This window comes from Microtus ochrogaster, chromosome 6 (genome assembly GCF_000317375.1).
Source record: "Microtus ochrogaster isolate Prairie Vole_2 chromosome 6, MicOch1.0, whole genome shotgun sequence".
Classification (NCBI taxonomy): domain Eukaryota; kingdom Metazoa; phylum Chordata; class Mammalia; order Rodentia; family Cricetidae; genus Microtus; species Microtus ochrogaster.
Window position 1 is genome coordinate 49,151,608 of NC_022013.1, and position 17,854 is coordinate 49,169,461.

The 17,854-nt window shown below is 44.8% G+C and overlaps 1 protein-coding gene across 2 annotated transcripts in view; it reads left to right on the forward strand.

The window, feature by feature from the left end:
- The window catches only part of Thrb (thyroid hormone receptor beta), a 337,187-nt gene that overhangs the window by 130,776 nt on the left and 188,557 nt on the right, over positions 1-17,854 (forward strand). For both annotated transcript variants that reach the window (XM_005348559.2, XM_026779793.1), the window contains exon 2: positions 14,482-14,549. The gene's annotated coding sequence lies outside the window, so the exon portion shown is untranslated. The remainder of the gene's footprint in view (positions 1-14,481; positions 14,550-17,854) is intronic.

Genomic DNA, 17,854 nt, shown 5'->3' on the forward strand with positions numbered 1-17,854 from the left:
GATTGAGTGAGAAGAAGAAAACTTTTTTAAAATTCAAGTGGTCTGAGAGTAACAAGGAATTAGAGGACTTGTCATTTTTTGAAACATGTAAAATTATCTGTCAAATATGTAAAGTCAGAGGAACCAATGGTAAAAACAGGCCATTGCACTGTTTCTTCTTCTTGAGGTTGGTCAGCACAACTCTGGGTTTAAGGTGACCTCCATCCTGACGTGACTGACACGGTTCAAGAGAGTAACCAAGAAGCTACATGGAAATGGGGTCGCCTTGCTCGGCATGCACGCCAGTGCACCTGCTCACTTGCTGGAATATTCTATGGTCGTGGCTTGAAAGGGCAGTTTTATTCCTTTTGACTGCCTTCATTTCTTTTTCAAATGTCCAGAGAGATTTGGCTGTCACCAGCTGGGTAACATCCATTGCTGTAGGAGTAGGGAACTCTCCTGCGGGAGCGCCTGTCTCCTTCTGCGACATTTTCATCCACTAGGTGTTCGGCAAGTCCCCTTCAATCTTAATGTTCTTTACAATCTGTAGTGAAAGCATCCCACAGAATGCAGGTGGAAAAGGTATACATAGAGAGTAGTGTTTCTGGTGAGGATCTGTGTGTGACGTTGGGGATTGAACTCCCAGATCCACCCATGAACTTCATCTCCAGCCTGAGTTATTTTGTAATTTGGTCTGCCTTCATGCAAATACCCCTTGGACTGGGGTTCTGTGCCTTGCTTCTGTTTTACATGAAATTCACTGAGAAGTACAGTCTTCCAGCTTTCCAGCATGAATGAAAGTTTTAACTCCTGAAATCTCCCCCTATGAAGACAAACTTCAATGCATTAATAAGCTAGAGATTTTAAAGAAATGTATCATGCTCAGGAAGTTGAGGCAGAAGGATGGCAAGTTCAAGGCCTGCCTGAGCCACAAAGGGAGTTCAAGGCCAGCCAGGGCAACTTAGTGAGACTTGATCTCAAAATAAAAATGGAAAAGAGGGTTGGATTATAAAGTGCTTGCTGAATAAGCAGAAGGCCCTGGGTTTAACTACCAACACACACACAAACACATACACACACACACACACAGACATACACACACAGAGACACAGAGACACACATACACACACAGACAAACACACACACACAGACATACACACACATAGACACACACAGAGAGACACACAGGCACACATACACACACACACAGGCAAACACATACACACAGACATACACACACATAGACACACACAGAGAGACACACAGGCACACATACACACACACACAGACAAACACACACACACAAACACACACACAGACATAAATACACAGAGACAAAGAGACATACATACATACACAGACAAACACACACAGACATACACACACATAGACACACACAGAGAGACACACAGGCACACATACACACACACACAGACAAACACACACACACAAACACACAGAGACATAAATACACAGAGACACAGAGACATACATACATACAAAGACAAACACACACACAGACATACACACAGAGAGACACACACACACACACATACACACACACAAAAAACAACAACATTAGTCACTGTTCTAGTGTGTTAAGAGACACCATGACCAAGGCAACTCCATACAAGAAAGCATTCAATCTGGGGCTTGCTTAGGGTTTCAAAGGCTTAGTCCATGACCATCAGGGCAGGGGGTATGGCAGCAGCCTCACTCTGTTACCCAGCCTGGCCTCAAACTTAGGACGATTGTCTTGCCCAGATGGCCAAGTTCTGGGACTATGTGTGGGTGTATGTACCCACAGCTGGCTTTTATCCTGCTTTTGATATGTAACATTGTATTGTGGTGATTTCCTACCTCGCAAGCTGTCTCTGTGGTTGCACAGCCGTTTTTCATCTGCAGTTACTTCTGACCTCACACGGAGGCAAACATCCCATGGACAACTGTGGAGCTCAGTCTCCCAGTGTGTCTGCTGACCTGTGCAACCCTCTGATGCTCCTCAGCATTTCCTAAACCATTTTTTTTTACTAAAGAAACAGCCAGAAACATCATATCCCAACTCCAGGCTTCAGCAGTCCCAAAGTGGACCATGGGCTTTGTCCAAAACATTCCTTGCTTTCTGTAGGTGTTGGGACTGGCAGCTTGCCCAAAAGTGACCTGAGAACCTTTTGTAGGGAAAGCTTTTTTCACTTGAAACAAAGGGAATGTCTGAAAATAAAAGTTTTATTAAGGCGAAATTTTCTCTTGTGGCAGACAGATAAGGTTTATTCTCACGTGCCCGAGCTGGTTGCTTCCAGTCTGGTTGCTAGCTCCCCTGTAGGCACCCAGTCTCAAAGGCTCGAGAAATTCAGATAAGGAAACTCAAGAGCAGGAACTGCTTTATCACAGCGGTGCACAGAGATGCTCACACCAATCTTTATTGTCCTCAGCGGGACCTTTGTTCCTCTCTCAAAGACACCTTTGTGTTTCCCAGAGGGCGCTTTCAATGCCTCTCCCAGTTCGTGGAAAGCCGGAGTGGATATGGTTCCCTGGAAGGTTAGCAGTGAGTTCAGTCACGTTGTCACACTCACCATCTGCTCTCTGCGCCCAGGGCTGCAGACACTGTTACACAGTGGGATGGGAAGCATGCATCTTGCAGGTGCTGAACTTCCTATTCCTTGTAGACTCCTGCATCCTCTTCTCTTGCACCCAATCTGTAGGATTTGCTGTGGCACTCAGAAAGGGCATTTTGAAAAGCTTGCTATGGGAAGATATTAAGGTAGCTTATTGTAAGGATATGTAATGTAGCCTGTAATAGATTGGCATAAATTCAAAGAAAAGGTGAGAAAGCAAAGGAAATGAAGGCTAGGTACCAATAACCATCTGGGCTCTTGGTAGACAAGCAAAATGCATGGCAACCCTCCAGTGTAACTGCACGGAGGGTTTCATACATGCCAAGAACTCTGGAAAATACTGTTTCCAAACTCGTTAGGCACTTGACTCGGCCTGGAAGTTTGGCTGTCGTCACTCTTAGTCAGTGGTGGACACTGTGAAGCCATCTTAGTGAGTACTGAACCCGAAGTCCAGAGAAGACCTGAAGAGTGACCGCCAGTCCAGCAGGTCAGAGTATGAAGACTAGAACAGGGGCGAGAACACCAGGCAACACTGCCTGGAGCTAGGGCCCAATTTCCTAAAATGTCCATGCCCATATTTCGCATGTATGTGTGGGTCTGCAGGTGGGGTCATTCTATAAGATAGATTTCTTGCCATGTTCATGTTAAAGAAAAACTGAAAAACGACTGTTCTGGGGGTCCAAAGTTAAGGTCAAGTATTCCAGAAGCCAACAGAAAGAGGAAAGATGGGGTAGCTAGGCAAAGCTGTTAGGTTGTAACTGGGAGATAAGTCCCCTTGGGTGGTCTTTGGGGATCTCTACAAAATGTCCATGCATCCAGGCTAGGAGAGGCATAGGAAAACACAGAATCCATTATATTACAGGTTCAAGAGGAGCCACAGTGGGGAGCCCCAATGAAGCGGGCTCAGCCAGGCAGATGGGCAGCCCAGGGAGAGTGGAGCCCTGGGAACAAGGGACTTCACTGGGATCCAGCACGGAATATATAGGCAGGTGGTGTGACTCTGTCACTGGTGAGTTTAAACGCCCTTAGAACACTGTCAAGAGAGGTCCAGAAAGACACGTGGTGGCGGGGAGCAGCCTCATGATGCTGCTGGTCCTGCTCATCTGGACAAGAACGCACAGGGTGTTGGTAGGCCCTGAGGTGATGGGCAGCTGGACTAAACTGAATGGAACACCCAGCTAGAACGGATGTGTGCCCATCTTTCTGCAGCCACTCTGTTTGCAGCGCTTACATGTTTGCTATGACACAGCTTCCTCCCAGTACAGGTTAATACTGTCTACTTTCTAACGCGTGTTATTCTGGATCCACGTGTCCAAATCACCATGTGAGAGAGCATGTTCTGTGTGCTTTTACCCCTTGAAGCTTGTTCAGACTTAACTGTCTGCCACCCTGTGCAGAGTAAACTTTGACTTAGCGTACGTTCTGTGTATTCGATAGCTGTTGGCCATTGGCGCTGCACAGATGGAGGCAGGCAGATTTGATGGTTGCAATCCAGGGCCCATGCCCTTCCCCATCTGCCAGGTGCTTCTACCTGTTGTTGAGAAGGCATGGGGGTCTCTCACACAACATGGTGGATTTTCCAATTTTTGGCTTAATCCCAGCCATTGACTTTCTGTGTCTATGGCTTCATAACAGAGAATTAGATCTGTGTCTGTTCCTCTGGTTTCTTCCTTCGTTGCTCTGAAACACCTATTTTTATTTCAAATAATGTCTCTTGTTATTAAGTTCATGGTGATTGGTACTAAGATAACAATTTCTTAACGTTTCGGGGCCATTTTTTTTTCTTGCAATCTTTAGGTCCTATATCTCATTAAGCAACAATTAGCTGGAAATCTTTAAAGAATTTAGCCTTATGGTATTTTACAAAATCGCTGCTTCATTTGAATTAGAGTCCGTTTGCTGTTTGAGGTTTTCCTCTTTGCCCCACTGTTGGCTCTCCTCTCTTCTCCTTATTCCTAATCCTATTATCCTTCTTTCTCGTCTACTTCTTCTCCTCTCCTCTTCATTATTTTGAGCTAATGGAGCATTTCACCTCTCTTGGCTTGTCATTCATGTATTCTTTTACTCTTTTTCAGTGGTTAACCTAGAAATTACTAATTGTGTCATTAATTTGTCAGTGCCGTTTCTAAGTTGTAGTTTGGACAACTTTTCAGAAAAATGTGAAGGAATTGGAATGCCCTCTTTTTGGGTCAATGCCTCGGATTTCAATGTTCCATACATTGCAATTCCCCAAGAAACTAGAGAGTATTGTCTCCTGCAGCTGGATCCACTTAGACACTGCCGACTTACCACTTTGCTGCTGGTTTAAATCGCTGTCCATCAAACCCCAGCCTGGGACCATTTTTCCTCTGCCAAAATATATCTCTGAATATTATTATTATAAATTATTATTATTTGGCTATGCTGGTGGCAAATATCTCAGGACAGCTTCCTGAGAATGTGTGTCATTTTTACTTTGAAATAGACAGAATAAGGTCAAATTGTCATAAACTGGATTATTCCAAACAGAAAATTCTCCTATTCAGACATTGCGATGTTGCCACGATGGGTATAATGTTTAATTTCCCAGGCCCCATTCTGATGCTCCAGATAAGGAACATGGCTTTAAGGGCTCTCAGAAGTGGCCTATGGTTCACACTGGGAATGGTATGGATCCATATAAATACTTGCCCCCTGCCATCCTGACAGAAGCCAACACCTCAGGCTTTGTGCATTTCCGTATTTAACTTATTCAATTTAATCCTATTGCAGCTCTGAGCCCAGTAGCATTAATGCCCCCATTTTGCAGTGGTGGAGGGTGAGGCACGGAGCTACACTGTATCTACCCCTGGTAGTCACTGAGCTAGCCAATTGTGGAAGTAAAGATCGTCTGCCTGGGGACTTGTCAGTGACTCTGTATCAAGTGCAGATGGGTTATTTTCAACCCATTGCTGATGTTTACAGCTGGAATTGTTTGGAAAATGCAGTTGGGAATACAGAATAAACCAGAAATCTTCGGCCACCTCTCTACCTAGTTTTACAATTAACTGTCTCTCCTTCTAGTATTTTCCTGTTATAAATGGCACCTTGTGGACATCTATGTCACAAAGCCCATGATCATTTCTTTCAGATAAATCCTTAGAAGTAGAGCTACCTAATAAAAGAGTGTGCAGACCTATCAGGCTTCTGAAGCACTCACTAAATGCTGATGTACTGAAGGGGAAGAGCAGGAGGAGGACACCGGGATGAAGATCAAAAAAAAAAATGACAGAACGGATATCCCAGTATCTGAGCACAGCCCAGGCAGCCCCTAAGGGACATTGAGAATCCCATAGTATGGATCTGTTTTTGTCTCCAAAACCAGAAGAGACTTTTAAAATATCTAAAGAAGTAGCTCCATATTTGCAGATAGGGATAGTGTGGAAGGATGATGATGATTTTATGGGTTGTCCATGTGTCTGTTCTCCCATCCATGCTTCTGTTCCTCTATCACCTGTCTTTGCTTGGCTCCATGGTGTCTGGCTAAGATACAATTTGCTGGGTAAAGGCAATTCTTATAAAGCACGTTCTTGTGTCTAATCAAGACTGACAAATTGGGGCCCGGCTTCTGCTCCTGCAACTTTCCAGGTAGCAGTTTCCCTGCCCATGCTCTGGTCACAGAACCTCCTGGGTGGCCCTCCAGAGTGGTGAATGCCATCTTTGTTGCAAGGGCTAAGAAGGAGAATAATATAATTCTACCTAAGAGAAAAGATGGTAAACTAATGCTGTAACTCCATTGCGGTTGGAAAAGGAACAATAAATGACAGCAAAATGAATGGCTTGCTACCTGCAGGGTATAAATTACCCAGCGGAAGAGATGTGTTGAGAGAGGAGAGTGGGGATTGGATCTCTGTCTTTCAGTTCTCAACTATTGTCAGCCCCTGCACAAAGGCCGGCTTGACAAACCTTGGCTTCTCCTGTTTTCATTGAACAGCCCATTCTTTTGAGGTTGGTGTTGAGGGGAGCAGGGAACGGCCTCATGCTGATGTGGACATCACAGTCCCCTCGTTCGTCAGCTGAAAAATTAAAGAGAAGACGTGGTGCATCTGACTGTTTTCATTATGGATCTACAGTGATGGTGACTCTGATTTTTTTCAAATGTCAGAAACCATCCCTAAAGTAAGGAAATCAGTGACATTCAAATGCCAAGCCAATGGTCACCACAGTTTGAAAGGCTATGTGCCTACTTGTGCTTGACTGAGGTTAAGAATTTGTCAAATAGTCGAGATACGCTGCTCATCATTGGTGGAGATGACCGTGCTGATTTCAACCCTCAGTAGAAAAGTTTGATAAGCAAATAGGTTCTCGTGCATGCAAAAACATCCCCCCTCAGTCAGCTTCATCCATGTCTGTGTTATCTGCTCTGTGCTGACACCAAGGTGTTTGGTGAACATGGGTATGAGGAAGCCCGTGACCCAACCCTCTCGTGTGTGCTAAATGTGAGTATAAACGTGCATATCTGGTCAGACTGCAGGATGTAAGCCAGTCCAATAGAAACATTTATCAACCCTTCATTCTCCCTGAATAAAAGAGTAGCTTTTATAACAAACACAGACTGCCCCACAGAAGAGAGAACAGAGGTGTAAGGCGCATCCCCAGCCTGGCGACCTGAGGTCCTGACTGGGGAGGACGTACAGTCTGTGTTTGATCTTGGCACTGGCGGAAGACGTCTTGGATTTGTGATGCCTGTGTTGGACATGGGAGCGGCACATTTTTGCCTCGTGCTTGCCTAGGATCCTCTGCAGCGTCAGCAATAATACTACAGTGCTTTGGAAATATGGATTTCTCCCCCTCAAGGCATGGAAGGAAGAAAATAAATCAGCAGACAGCTACAGCCCTGGGTTGAACCTTCCAGGCTCTCTTGAACTTGGTTCATTTCTGTCAAATTCGTCTAGATCATTTGTTTAGACTTCTTCCTTGTAAATGTTGTAATATTGTATCTGTTTTTTTATTCATTCCCGTGACTGTTGGCACGTTTTGGTCCTCGTTTTGGTCCTCATTAAAAGAATTAAAATGAAAGCTTTCTCCATTACTTTCTGGATTCTGATGCTTAAAATTTCTGATGGGGTCAGGAGTCATGAGGCCCATTGTGAAAACTGAAAGCTGAATGCTCACACAAATGCCTGCAGATGGGTTAAGGAGGGCTGTAGTTTCCACAGGGTCCACGCTTAATAGTTTCTAGTTTATCTATCATCAATGTCTTCCTTAAAACTGGATATGAAGTAATAATCCTAATACATAATTTGGATGTCATTACTCCCTGCTTCAAACCATTACACATCCAGTTGACTTCAGAACACAAACTCAGTCTTCCTGTAGAATCCCAAACTACTGAAGCTTATTTCTGCCCCTGTAGCATCACTTACTGGATCCCCAAGCTTTGTTCTCCCAAGCCAGAATGCCCTACTCACTGTCCCTCCAAGATTTTCAGTGCTTTGCTCTACAAGGGTCACTGTCCAGAGTCATCTCCCTGGCCTTCCTGCCTGGGTCCTACCCACTTTCCAACTGAGCCTAAGCCGGTTCTCCATCATGTTCATGGCTTCAACAGTCAGCTCTGAAAATGGTGTTTTGTGGGCCTTGTAGATCAAGACAGTCTGGACACTTAACCACCCTCAGATTCTTTCTTGACCCTCCCCTTCTTACTAACAGGTAGCCTCCTGAGCTTGTATATCTTCTAGACTCGGTCATTGTGAGGAGGATGGAGAAAGAAAATTAGAAGGAAGAAGGAACCTAGGCTCTGATTTTTTTTTCACTCTCTCTTATCTCCATTGGTGACAATTTCATCTCCTCTGTGGCTCCAGGTCCTATTGGGTGGGCCCATAGTCAGTTTCCCCTAAGTAAACCTGGGCCGCAAGCCTGTTGCCAGTATCCACAATTATCATCGTCATCATCATCACCATCATCATCATCATCATCACCATCATCATTATCACCACTACCATCACCACCACCATCATCATTATTACCATCATCATCACCACCACTACCATCACCACCATCATCATCATCATAACCATCATCACCATAACCATCCTCACCAACTATCATCACCATCACCACCACCATTGTCATCACCACCATTACCATCACCACCACCGCCATCATTATCATCATCATTTTACTTGTTTGTTTGTATGTGTATATTTGTGTACACACATTCATGCCACAGTGCACATTGCTCTGAGGATAGTTTCAGGGGTCACTTCTTTCCTTCTACCGTGTTGGTTTCAGGGATAAAACTCAGGTTATCAGTTCTGGCAGTAAACACCTCTGCCTGCTGAACCATCTAACGAGCCCTCTAATCATCTGTTCTCTCTCCTGAATCATCAAATGAGGGCCATGCTGCCATCACTGGGTCCTAGATACTTCATTTTCCATCTTCGGACTAAGTTTTCCTTGGCCTATAGATTCATTTTTCTGTGTGGAACTTCTGTTTAACTTGGCTTATCTTTATATCCTGCATAAATCTTTCGTGATCCAGCTGACATTTGGCAGCTATTTGCTGACTTTATTGCCTGGTTTTAAACTGTCTTCCATGTGGTCATCCCTTCCTATAATAGATAAAAGCCTTAGACCAGCCAACAGTGCTCAGTGATGTTATCTGTGCTTCCTTGGTCAGTACCGAATTATCTCCAAACCCAGAAGCTTGAAACAAATAGCATTGACGAGTTCATGGGTCCAAAGGTTAGCAGGGTGAGTCTCTTGTCCAACTGGGGCTCCCTTGGGATTCTATGGGGATCAGCAGCTGGGAAGCTCTTGCCATCTTGTTTTTATGGAGATAGTTAATGTGAGCTATTTCTACTGTATCATTCTTAGCCACTGGAGGCCAGGTCAGGCAACTCCCAAAGTAATCGTGTGGGAGCAGAAAGACACTTAAATAGAGCAAGAACTGTTTCAAACTTCTGGTTGAGCATATCTGATGAAATCCTATGGACAAAAGACAGTCATGTGGTGAGAAAGTAAGACAGAAGGATGCAGGGGACAAGACAGCTTCTTCACTGAGCATTGAGGTGTTGTGAAGTTCATGCAGGGGGTGAGGGAGGGTGACATACGTTATTATTATAGTGTTTCATATTTGAAACCTTCAAAAGGGAAGTCTCATGCTCACTGACAATCTTTAAAAGGGAAAATTAGAAAAACAGTCTGTACCACCCAGGTTTTATAACGCAAAGCCAAATGAGTAAGAATTTCTTTAGAAACTCCAGCGTTGGCACGGCTATACGAAAGGGCCCCTCAATCTAGAAGAGAGGCGAAAGAGCAGATCATTGGGGAAAGGTAGGAAGAGGGAGGCAGAGGAAGCAGAAGCTGGAGGAGGAAGGGGAGGACACAGAATAAGAATAAGAGCAAGAAAGAGTGTATCCAAACAATCCCAGGTGGTTAAGGAGACCCACTGCTCTGCAGAGGGCCCCATCTGGCCCCTACCACCCATGTCAGGAACTGTACAACCACCTGTTACTCTAGCTCCAGAGGATCTGACGCCCTCTTCTGCTTCTCTCAGGGGAGAACAGGACCTTCCGGCTTCTTCTCTGTGTAAAGGGGGCAATTGCCATCAAACAGATTGTCCTACGCTATACCTTCTGTGTCTGTGAACTAGAACCTCTGCAGTGTGTATCAGATACGACACTAAGAAGCCTCGCAGCCTTCTGCGGCTGTATAAGGGAAGGCAGTGTGACTGTCAAAATAACTTTTTTATATATTTTTTTATTCATTTAACATACCAATCCCAGTTCCCCCTCTCTCCCCTCCTTTCCCTCTCCCCACCTTCTCCTAGCCCACCCCCAACCCACTCCTCAGAAAGGGTAGGGCCTCCCATGGGGAGTCACCCAGAAGCCTTAGCAAACCCTTGAAAAACAGAAGTGAAAGGGACAGACTGTTCACACACTTTGGTCCACCTCAGGTGAGAGCTGAGAGACTAAAGATGGATGGATGGATGGATGGATGGATGGATGGATGGATGGATGGACAAATGGATGGACAGAGAGAAGCGATTTTTGATTAGCCAGAAGTGGTGGCCCTCACTTCCATCCCAGCACTCGGGAGGGAGGAAGAAGTCACTCTCTGTATGACGGGGGCCAGCCGAGTTTACACAGCCAGTTCCAGACTACATGGCGAGCAACCACGTCTCAGATAAATAAACAAATAATTTCGATATAAATTTAACCCTTTCCATGCTTTGTAGTAAAATTACATGTTCTGTAATTGCTAGTTTCTTCTGTGTTGTCTTGTTTGCTCACAGTTAAGGCTCTCCCCTAAAATAGATCAAGTGAAGGGCTGTTTATAACAAATCTGTGAGCCGAGTTAAAGCCGCTTTATTTCCCCTTCACCCTTCAATTTGCATTAATTGGGAGCAGCCATGAAATGATGCCAACCTCACCTCAGGTCAGATGACTAAACAAAAACGAACCGCACTGCTTCCCGCCCACGAATAAATGTATCCCAAGCTGGCATACAAGTCGGTTACAAAACAGTACTCTGTTGGAACTACAAAATATCCACTCTAGTAACATGTCTGCACCCCAACTTTAAAAGGTGTAACAGACACACTTTCTAAGCTGCACTTGTTGCTGGGAAGGATTCTCATTATGACTCTGGGTGGCCTCCTTTGAGTGCTGGGCAAATTCTCAAGTCCCTCTTTTCTAAAAAGAGGAGTTAATGCCTTCTAAAAAGAAGAGTTAAGCCCAGGTGTGTTTAGGTTGGGAGGGTTTGGCTTCAGCTCCCTTCTCTAACTGGCATTCTGCACAGCCAAGTCACCGCGGAGCTTGCCTCGTGCCTCGTGAGCTGACTCAAATAGGTCGCTTCTCAGGAACACAAGAGATGCTGTCTGTATTCCACAAATTCTAGGGGCCACCTCCATGGCACCAAAGTCTCAGATTCTTAAGAGTTTCGACTCTAAAACTAGAGCTTGTTCTCAGGCATTCGGAACGAGCCTATGTCATTAGACTCCCCGAGGGGAACTCCTTGCCAGGGGTCTGCCTCACCTCTCTCTGCCTCTCCTTTCTGAATCCAGAAAAGAAGTCTGTTAATACTGTCTGTCTCGTGTCCCTGTGAGAACTAATGCATGCGAAATTATTACTACAAGCCATCAAGTGTACTTAGCAAGAGTTTATGATTGAAGTTCTGACCTATGGCCCCAGCGCTCTGGAGGCTGGGGCAGAAGACAGAAGGTTCTAAGGATGCCTGGACCTTATAGTGAACAGGCTGGTCTTAGGTACAGCATGGTTGCTGTCTTGAAAAGAAGAAAGTAAAATTAAAAAAAAAACTTTTTTTTGAGGTTGGATATTTATTCAGTGGGTTATGGAAGGGACGGGAGAGAAGGAGAAGAGCAGAGAGAGGAGCAGAGAGGAGGAGGGAGAGAAGGGAGAGACGGAAGCTGTTCCTCTGAGAGGGAGATGGAAAAAGAGCTAAAAATTTTTTTAAAAACTACTTAATGTGAATTATGTGAGGATTTATATTGTTTCCATGTAACCAAGTTCAAATCTATTCCTTATAGCCTAAATCAAAATCAAAATTATTAAGTTAAATTATGTTCATATATATATATTGAAGTTTGATATGGTTCCTACAAAAGGCACTGTTTATTTTTAGATATTAATGTCAAGGATAAGGGCATGCAAGTACTTAAAAGCGCAATAAAACCAAACAACTCCAAACACACGCCTCATTGTTTTGTTGGCTTCCTCTTTGGAAATGCTTTTAGGCTAGAGCATGCTTCTTCATGCCTTGGTGCCTAGCCCAATACTGTCAGCTTTTCTCCTCATAGTGAGATAAAGTTGGAGGTTTTGGATTAGAATGTCTATGACAAGAGCAGAAGAAAGGGATTTTGAAGGAGATAGGTGAACGAAATTCCAGAGTCATCTTGAATGTGTTTTCCAAGTGAAAGACGTTAGCCATAATAAATTTCAATAAGTGTGTGTCGCCTGCATATTCATGGCGTGTGTGCTCTGTGTAGAGGCATAGTGTGGATGAGCCTTCATGAGGACAAGGTGTCTATTTGGTGTGATGGGGAGAGCTCATATGCACACATGCTGTGGGAGTGGAGGAAGGGATGGAGGGCATGAAACGGTTGGGCATGGAGGGAACAGCTGTAATTAGAACTCATTCACACATGTAGACAATATAGCAAAGCTAGGAACTTTGTACAGTCAGTTTGGAAGCTTTTACAAAATGTAGACAAAGACATACAAAGACAGAAAGCCACATGATACAGTGAATTTAAAATGCCCAGGTCAGCCGGGCGATGGTGGTGCACGCCTTTAATCCCAGCACTCGGGAGGCAGAGACAGGCAGATCTCTGTGAGTTCGAGACCAGCCTGGTCTACAGAGCTAGTTCCAGGACAGGCTCCAAAACCACAGAGAAACCCTGTCTCGAAAAAACCAAAAAAAAAAAAATGCCCAGGTCATGGTGATGGCTCAGTGAATATACTTCTTTCTCTGCAAGAATGGGGAGTTGAACTTGGGTTCATGGAATTCCTGTGAAAAGTTAGGCAGGGTGTGCAGCCAGTTAGCCCTGCAATGCAGGACTTTTAGCACGAGATGAACAAGCATAGCCATGCTGACCATGGTCTGCCTTTCTCGGAGTCCTTTTGGACAGAATGGTTTTACTTTGGGGCTTCCCACAAGGTCAGGGTGCCAGCCCATCCCCGGTCAGGGAATCTTGGAAGACAGAGTGAGACAGCTATGCAGCCCACAGTAGGTAGGAGAGGGAGCAACCTTATCTGCAGAGCCAGCTTCTTGATGAGCTTAAACAGTTAAACTGCGTGACAGTTTATTAATAGAATGTTTACGACACACACCAATACAAACAAGACCAACAAAGCCCAAGCCAAGTAATGGTGGCAGCTCACTGTTGTAATCACAGTACTCAGAATACTGAGGCAGGAGAATCACCATGAGTTTCGGTTCAGCCTGGTCTAGAGATCAAGTTCAAGGACAGCCTAGGCTACAAAAAAATAAGACCTTGTCTCCAAAACAAAACACACACACACACACACACACACACACACACACAATCACCCATAAGCACACCGTTGTCATGGATACATAGATATTTTTATGAATACAGAAAAAGCAAAGACTGGCAATTTCTACATCAACTTATAATCTAGGGAGGGTTATCACAAAAATTATACCAGTGCTCTTTTCATTATTTGGGTGAAACAGATATGAAAGAGGTGGGGGGGCTCGTCTTCGGTTCTGGGAGTCAGGAATCCAGATATTTATGCTCCTGAACTATGGCTGTGACTTCTGTGTTCCCCGCAACAATCATAAAAATTATAAGGCCAGAGCTAACAGATTCATAGACGGGGTGCTGCCCCTGCTGCCACCTGCTCCCAGCTTGTGCCACCTAAAGAGTATCCCTAAATAGGCCCCAGAAAGTGTCCCTATTAGGCCCCCGAGAATAAACCCTGTAGGCAACTCCATCTCACTGCAGGTGCCTGGAGCCACACCTCAGCAGCACTGAGGTGCTGGCTCATCCCCAGGGATAGGAAAGGGCCTCTCATTAGCATGAAATCTCCCATCCATCACCTGGAGATTCCTGTTTGCTGCTTAGCCTTCTTCCCAGGCTGCGGGTGCAAAGCTCTTGTGTATTCTTGAAGCCCCATAGAAAAGTCAGTCTTTGGGAGGCAGGAAGGTTGTCGCCGGCCTCTGTGATCACAGCCTAGTGTCAGAGTCTCTTCCATGAAACTGTGTCCAGTTCAGAATGCGATTTCATCCAAGTCAATTTGCATGTTTTCAAAATGGGAGCCGGCTCTGAAACCGGACCCCACAGAAAGGCAGAAATAAGAGCAGGTACTGATTAATCAAATGTTGGGGAACCTAAATTTGAAAAGCAATTTATATTTATCTTCTTGTGTTTCCTTTTTTGCAGATCTGTGGTTTCCATCTCCTCGGAGGACCGGCCTGGGACCAAGCTCCACACATGGCTTAGTGAATAAGGTCAGACGTCACCCTTCACTCTCTGTTTGTGCGCGCGCTTATGTTCACAGTTAGCTGACCCTTTTACCTTCAAACTTGCGGCGCCGCCACTTTTTAAAAATTTTATTTAATACAACTGAGGTTGGTATTGCAGAGAAATATAAAGCATTAGGTGTCTAAAATTATATCAAGGAAAAGAAACGGCATAAGTAAATTTGCTCAGGGGAAGAATGGTAGTCCCAGAATCCTGCCCGGAAAGGGCTGCGTCTCTTGCTTCACAAGAGAATTTTGCTTGAAGAATCCAATTCCATCGCAAAGTATCTTTTCCTTGAGTGCACAAAGAAAGAAAAGAAGCAAAAGAGTCCAAGAGTTAGATAAGCCTTTGCTTGTGTGAGCAGGGAGGGGGGAGCAGGTGGATGCCTGAGGTTTCCTTGGTTTGCTGATAAGTCCCCTGGACCCCCTTCGTTTCTAAAGGAATGCGGTAATAACAATCCCCTGTTTGGGATGCTGGGCTGTAATTATGAAGCTGGTTTGTTGTCGTCATTAGAACAACAGTTTCCGTTTGTCTCTGTGTCTAAGGCTATGTCAGCACTCTCCTTTCAGTGGTTATTATTTTTAACAATTTAAAAGCTCACTATTAAAAGGGGGGGGGACTTTCTGCTTTCTGGCCGTGTGGTAGTGTGCAGGTCTGGCCTGGTCTGGAGTCTATGGAAGTGTTGGCTGGCAGCAGCCGGGTCTTTTGAATGCTGTCTTTGTGCTTCTCTTGCCTGTGGCCTCTGGCCTATTGTCTATGCACCTTGGTTGGGCTGGTGCTGTCTGATGGTAACCAGTACTAATGTTACAGTGTGCCCGGTGCCCGAGCCCTCCCTCGGGAGTCCCCAGTCTGGCTGTCTCTGGCTTCCAGCCCTCCCTCCAGGGCTGTCACCTCTCTCTTATCAGAAAACAATATTGGTAATTTATGGACTGTCACGGAAAAGGGATCCCTTAAGAATCCTGAGATCTGTGGTTCTTTATACAAAATGCAATGATTAGTATTTCCCGTGCTGCTAACGTGGATGTCTCTTTATTAATTAATTTACCCCATTTTCCCAAAGGCAACTTTTCACTGAATCTCAGTTTGTACAACATAAAAAAGATGAGCTGTGCTGTTTGAGAAGGGTCGCTACGAGCCCCCACCCCAGCCTCTTCCTCATCCCTCCCAGAGTCAAATAGTCATCTTAAGTCCTCCACCCCAGTGCAGAACCCCAGGGACCTCAGAATACCCTCGCACATTCCTGCAGGACGGTCCTTTGATTTCACACCCAGAAGCCATGGATGTTTCTCTATGTGTTTGAAGCATGAAGCATTAGGGCCCAAAGGAGCAATCTATGAATCCATTTTTATCTATTTCTAGAAAAGGCTTGGACAATCTATAGCAATAGGAATTAGTGCAACCATTATGACCTCAGGGAGAAAGGGGAATTGGCCAGGGGCCAGAAGCATAAGGGAATTGTCTGGAATGACGGGGTGCTATAGAACTTTCTAGAAGTGTGCCCCATGTGGTCTGTGTCAAAATTACCTGTGCACTCTAGACGACAAACCGTCATTCCATGAACAAAGAAGATAAAGAGGAAAAGAGCACGAAAAATAAGCCAGGCCTTTAGTGAATGAGAAAACTGTAGCCAGATGCCAGAAGTTCTGTGGGCTACCCTGTGACCCTGGTCCTCAGCAGTTTCTGAGGTTTGCGGAGACCTGCTGTCCATGTCTTGCCTTCTTTGCCTGATAATCACTCACCTAAAATAATAGAAACAGCTCCATAATTTTTAATATTCTCCAACTGTTTGGATGCTTCTCAGCGACTGTAAAATCCAAGATTCACTCATCTCAGCAGAGACAGAGGTGGGAAAGTGGCCTCTGTGTTATCTGTAAAACAGCAGCTCCTGGATTCTGCCACTTGCTTGTGGCTATCTTAGCACGCTACTGTGACATTTGACCTTCTCTCAAGCCCCTCCCTCAGCCTGAAACACTTCAGACAACTCTCCTTCAATCTCTCCATGTCTGTGTTTAGAAGTCGGCAGTAAAATGGAAGGTGGGATCCTTGGGCTGAAATGCAGCTAAGGACTTAGACCAAAGGAGATGAGGCTCAAGGCTCACCTTGGCAAAACTGATAAAAAGCAGGCCAAAGTGTATGACAAGGACGTAAAGGGACCTAAGAAAGGGTCTCAGGGGGCAGAGCAGGAACGACATGAAGGCGCTCAAATGTCCCACCCAGCCTTTGAGACCATAGGACTTTTCTTCAAACAGGACAAATAGTCCAAAACTTGAGAGATCTCCCAATAAAGGGCCAAAGCAAAGTCTACCCCCCAACACATCCTCAGTACACAGATTTAGTTCACCAATGGAGCCATGGTAAAACTGAGTCATCTGTGAAACATTTTTTTAAAATAACCAGAACATTTTTTAACCCACACATGCCGTACTTTGCCTGCACATGACGCAGATTTCCTAATCAAACCAAATTTAATTTAGCAGTTTTCTTCCAACCAGCTTAACGGGCTTGAGAGCAGAAATGAAATTATGTAACGAAAGAATTGGAGCAGCGCTTGCTTCCTTGTGACTCCGCTTGTTTCAAGTCATTAAGAGTCAACTTAAACAAATGGAAAATACCAAGGCAGAAGGTGCCTATCTTCTCTACTCCAGGACAGGGAATCTTACCTTCCTAGAACCAGGGTTTTGGCAGTGCCCCACCCCCAAACCACACCCCTACCCCCTACCATTACAATAAGTTCTTGAGTTACTTGTGAGAATGAGAGTAAGGGTAAAAATATCAATAATTGAAATCTAGTCTATGGATATTTTACCCTTTGATTTCATTTTTACCATTTAAATGATATCCCTAATATAACCAAACTCAACCACCTATTATAACCAAACTCAACCACGTGTGATGTCTTCTACCTGTAATCCTAGCACTTGGGAGGATGAAGCAGAAGAATTCTCCATGAATTCAAGGCCAGACTGGGCTACATAGTGAGTGACAGGCCAGCCTGGGCTGCATAGTGAGTTACAGGCCAACCTAGATTGCAGTCTCAGTATGTGAGTGTGTGTGTGTCTGTGTGTGTGTGTATAACTATTATATATTATAATAAATATTTAATAGTAAAATGTGGAGATTAGGAAGATGGCACAGTAAAATAGCAAAATGTTCCCTACACAAGCATGAAGACCTGAGTTTGGTCCCTAGCATCTTCATAAAATGCCAGAGAGATTGGTTGCACTTTAATCTCATTGCTGGGGAGAGAGGGAGACACTTGGGGATCTTTAGGGCTCTAGTTTGCCAGTCTAGA